General features: G+C 33.9%; 1 non-coding gene across 1 annotated transcript; it reads right to left on the reverse strand.

The window, feature by feature from the left end:
• Positions 1-5391: 5391 nt before the first annotated feature.
• On the reverse strand, positions 5392-5498 carry LOC148852827 (small nucleolar RNA R71). The gene has a single exon (XR_016100066.1). It is a non-coding gene; the product is annotated as a small nucleolar RNA R71 (small nucleolar RNA).
• Positions 5499-5759: the final 261 nt, after the last annotated feature.

Genomic DNA, 5759 nt, shown 5'->3' on the forward strand with positions numbered 1-5759 from the left:
TCTCGACTTATATGGATCCCGGGAATTAAAACCTTTTGCAAACATTTTAGAAACCATAATATATATACTTTTATATCTCATATAAAATATATTTTGCAAAACAAATCTCAACAGTTGAAATCGGCTGCCGGCAGTCTTGGTTTCCAACAGTGAGAGCACATCCCCGATCATTACCTTTGTCTGACAAAGGGGCTGATCCTGTCACTATGATCACCCACTCAGATGAATTCTCGGATTGTCCCAACATACCCAGGTTTTGACCCCCGCTAAGGATCTCACTGATTGGTACATCAAAGACAGCCCGATCCGACACCTAGTGCAGTATCATAATCGAGTCTAGGGGTCGGGTGTAACTTTCCAGTTTTACCCATCAATCTCCAAGGTCCAGGGCAATATTGGAAATCTGGTCCATTTTAAAGATTCAATTAATCCCACACTGTATGTGCCTAGGGTCTCACACCGGTAGCTGAGACAAGCCACCCCAACTGACTTGATGGCACCATAGTGTCAGCCTTGTCAGGATAGGTCTCCCCAGACCGACCCACTGGCTGTGAACATTCTAAACTAAGACGAGTCTCAATAAGTGTCCAGTTTAATGGTATTACACAGAAACATACCAAGGGAACATGAATCAAATATGCACTTTTAATCATTTACAATAAATTCATAATGTACATCAATTTTTATTGATGCTAAGGGCATACAAAACTGTCTAACAATTTGAAATTTAAATTTTGAAATTTAAACTCAATTTTGATTTTTAATTTTTTTAATTCAAAATTTAAATTCAAATTCAGATTTTGAAATTTAAACTCCTAAAAATTAAATTCAAATTTGAATTTTTAAATTTTTTATTTTCTCTCTTTTTTATTTTTTTATTACATTTTTAAAGGCAAACAAATCAACCATATGACCAAGGGACTGACCTAGGGTTTCCTAAACTAGTGGTTCAACCAATGTGAATCCTTTTAGGTTCACTTGGAATTACACCATTTCCTTTGGTTAGTCAGGTAAGAGGTGGGGATGTGAGAGGCTCCCCTTGCTCTCGCAAGGACCTAATTAAGTAACCACAAAACCCGCTTAGGCTTAGTTGTTTAACCTCTTTCCTTAGACACAAACCACCAGTTATGGAAAATAAGTTCAAGCTCTCCCAAAATTCAACACACCTTTGAACCAAATGTAAGGCTTCCTAAAGGATCTCGCTATCCAAATTTTAAATTAGCGTTAGGGTGAACCGTACACCTTTGAACCAAGTGTGAGGCTCCCTAAAAGAATCTTACTATCCAAATTTTAAATTAGGGTTCGGGTGAACCACATGTGAAGTGTGGTGATTTTTGGGCCAATGAAGGGTGACGAAATCCCTACCTTATCTTATTTAAGTTGGATGCCCTTAAATAGATTAATGAAAAGAGAAAATAAACACAACAAAATGCAACTAACTACAATGCATGAACAATTATTTCTAAAATGCAATTCAGCAATATATCGTAAAAGAATAAAGCAAAACAATCTAAGCAAAAGGAATAATTAAAATAATAAAAAGAACACCTAACACATTCACAACTAATAATAATAATTTCAGCAAATAAATAAACCAAAAAGATGCATTGTCTAGAATATAAAACCCTAAATATTGGAATGAAAATGCAAGAAAAATAGTCACCAATTTTTTTTTCGATTTTTTTTCTCTACATTTTTTAATTCAAAGTTTAAATTCAAATTCAGATTTTGAAATTTAAATTCCTAAAATTTATATATATTTTTTTTAACTTTTTCTTTTTTTTTAATTTTTTGTAAATTCAAAAATCTTAAATTTAAATTTCAAAAGTTGAAATTCAAATTCAAATTCAATTTTAAATTTAAACTCAGATTTTAAATTTAAACTCAAATTCAAATTCAAATTCAAATTCAAATTTAAATTTAAATTCAGATTTGAAATTTAAACTCAAATTTCAAAATTTCAAAATTTTTCTATTTAGCAATTAATTATTCAATAAAAGCAACTAAAAGAAAAGAAATTAAATAAAGCAACAAATAATAATTGCAAACAGAAAATAAAACAACAATTAATTGTGCTAAACAAAATTAAGAACTACCAAAAATAAATTCTAACAAACTAATTGTTAATCTAAAAATTAAATTGAAAATAAAATGATGCAAGCAGAAAATTACGCAAGAAATAGATAAAATAAAAGAAAAAAATAAATCTAGAAACAAAACTGAAGCAAAATAATACAAAAAATAAATAAATCGGATCTAGAAAAAAAATAAATAAAAAATTAAAAAATAACTATTCTATCAAAAAAAGAGTTTGAAAATAAAAAGAAAATAAAAAATTAAATGGAAGGACTACCCCTTCTAGAATTCTTGGAGAGCTGAAGGAAAAACTATTTAAGGAGGTCTCTTGTAGGAAAAAGATGTTTAGCACCTTGTGGTTCAAGCCCTTTGGGGAGAAAACTCTACAAGTTGAAATCTTGGAGGGAGAAGAGAGAGCTTGGTGCAAGAGAGGAGAAGAAAGGAGACTCAAGCAACTTCAAGAGGAGAAGAAGCTGAATTCGAATTTGGGAGAAGAATCCATTGGAGGAGATCAATCTAGGTTGTCTTCTTTGAATTCTGCGCTATTGGTAATTGAAATCAGCTAGGGTTTCATGTTTAATTCTCCATTAATTTTTCTTTCTTGCTGTAATTGAAGCATGATTTCTGTAAATTCAGATCTGTAGTTAGCTTTCTAGGTTCATTCAAATGGATTAGATGCGATCTTGATGTTTCTTGATTAGAAATTTGATTGTAGAATAGCTAGCCGAACTGTTGTTTTGTAATTTCAAATCTGTAATTTCAAATTTTGATTTTGTAATGTCTGAATTGCTTGAGAAAGAATTTAGGCAATCTTAATTTTGTTTAGCCGAATTGTTCATGATACTTGGAAGTTCTAGAGTGCTTAAGAAAGACTCTAGGATTTTAGATCAGCTAATCAAGAACCAAATTGATTGCAAGGTTAGAGATATTTGCACAATTCGATTGCTGTTCATTCAGCTGAAATGATGCCCTAGAATTGCTAGATCTTAATGCATGCATGGGGATTAGATTCTTGATAGAGATATAAGAATCATCACTCATGTATAGAGTTAACATGCGCTTGAGGGAGGTTGTTCATTGCCTTGGGGTTTCACCAAACCAAGGCTGAACCCTAATCTACTCGAATGACCTAGAGAACTAATTGTTAAATGCTTTTTGTGCTTAATTAGCTTGTCTTCTCAACTTGAATGCAAGGTGTTTGATCCAATTCCTTAGAGATATTTTGTAGTTAAGATTTCAGATTTGCATTAGATTTACAATTCGACTAATCAAATAAGAGTAGGCCAATATACTACTAGTAGTTGCTACATAAGTCATCGTGGGAAACGATACTCTATTCATCACTTTATTACTTGAGTGGCTAGTGCACTTGCTTGTGTAGCAAATACGTATCAAGTTTTTGGCACCGCTGCCAGGGACTTATTGCAGCAATATTAGGAACTATTAGCCACTCTTAATCTGATTTCTAACTCTGTACATTGTGCTGCCAGGGACTTATTGCAGCAATATTAGGAACTATTAGCCACTCTTAATCTGATTTCTAACTCTGTACATTGTAGTTCAGATTTGTATGCATTAACCTCTATTGCTGATTTAGGTAGTTTTCTTTGTTATAGCCGATTGTCTCTAACATAGGTTGTTGTTCTACTTTAGTAGTGTAGCTGATCTTTAGTTCTATACATTATAGTTCAGATCTGCACACACTAACCTACATTACTAATTTAGGTAATCTATTTCTTCTTGTCGAATGCTTCTAATTCTGTGCTAGGTAATCTGATTTTTTTCTGTATATTAGGTTCAGATCTATAGATATAGTAACTTTCTTTGCTGATAGAAGTAATTTTCTTACTTATTGTTAATTGCCTTTATCTTAGTTTGCTGTTTTAGTTTCAGTAGTGTAGCTAGTTTCAGTAGTTTCAAATTTCTTTCTCCTTGCTGAATGCATCTAGCTAAGGTTGTTATTCTTGTTTCTGTAGAATGTAGCTTCTTGGTTCTATAGGTTATTGTGCTGATTTGGTAGATTTCAGATTTGTGTTTTGTAGAAAGAATCCCATAGCTTGCTACTATAGATCTCATTTCTGATTTGATAGATTTCTGACTTGGTAGATTTCTGATTTGTAGTAGGATTCAGATCTGTATATGGTAACCTTCATTTCTGATATCAGTAGTTTTATTTCCTATTGCTAAATTGCGTAGTCTTTGGTTGTTGTTCTAGTCTTGGTAGTGTAGCTGCTTTTCAGTTCTGAATAGTTTATAAAAATTTTATAGTTCATATCTGTGTACGTTGACCTTCAATACTGAAATCAGAATTCTATAGGTTGTTTTTCTTTTTAGCTAACTTCTATGTTTTGGAGATTGTTGACTGTTCTTCTTGCCGATTGACTTTGTCTTAGGTTGTTGTTATAAATTTGGTAGTGTGCAGTCCTTTTTGATTGGATATGTTATGATTTGGTAATTTCGGTAATGTAGTTGATTATTAGTTATGTATGTCCCATGAAAATATTACAGTTCAGATCTGTGCACATTTACCTTCATGGCTGAAATCAGAAATCCTCTTTCTTCTTGCCAACTATATATATTAGGCTGCTAGTCTTGTCCAATCTTGTATATCAGCTCGGTAAGGTGCAGTTTTCTTGATTTGAGAAGGTATTTCTCTAATTTCAATCATGTATATCAGATTTCGGATCTGTCTATATTCAGCTTGCTGATTGTTCTTGTGCTTGAAGCTCTTCTTTTTAGATAGCATTCAGTCTTTGCCTTGTAAATTGCTGCTACAGTAGTGGTTAACAGTACTTCTTTATTAGGATTGTTGATTGTTTGATTATTTACATTTCTGATTGGTGTACATTAGTCTTTTTATTGCTTTGACTTGTACAATTTATGACAAGTAGACCTGAACCAGAGGAAGTCCCTTATGATCCAGAGATTGAAAGAACCCTCCGCATCCACCTAAGAGCTGCTAGACAAGTTATAGCTGAAATTGAAGAGATGGCTGAACCAAGGACTATGATGGACTATGCCAAACCAACCCTAACCGGGGCTGCTTCAAGCATTGCAAGACTAGACATTGCTGCTAATAATTTTTAGATCAAACCAGCCATAATTCAGATGATCCAAAACACAGTTCAATTCTGTGGTATGGCTCATGAAGATCCAAATTCTCACATAGCCAACTTCTTGGAGATTTGTGACACTTTCAAGCATAATGGAGTGAGTGTTGATGCTGTTAGGCTGAGGTTATTTCCATTTTCATTGAAAGACAATGAGATGGCTAGCCGATTCCTCTCCAAGTACTTCCCCCCATTCAAGACAGCAAAGATGAGAAATGACATCACCACTTTCTTCCAACAAGATGGAGAATCTCTATATGAGTCATGGGAGCGTTATATGGAGCTGTGAATGAAGGTCCCTCATCATGGACTTCCTATATGGCTACAAGTGCAAACCTTCTACGATGGTCTAACCGAAGCCAACAAGACCATCCTAGATGCGGCAGCTGGGGGCTCCATCAACAATAAGACCCCTGAAGTGGCCCATGCACTTATAGAGGAGATGACAGCCAATAATTACCAATGGCATTCAGGGAGGGCACAAGTGAGGAAGCAGCATGGTCTTCACAATGTGGACACATATACAGCTCTATCTGTGCAAATAGGTGCACTTAGCAAGAAAATTGATGAGAT

Source organism: Nelumbo lutea, chromosome 5, assembly GCF_056320005.1.
Source record: "Nelumbo lutea isolate HS-2025 chromosome 5, American lotus-T2T, whole genome shotgun sequence".
Lineage (NCBI taxonomy): Eukaryota > Viridiplantae > Streptophyta > Magnoliopsida > Proteales > Nelumbonaceae > Nelumbo > Nelumbo lutea.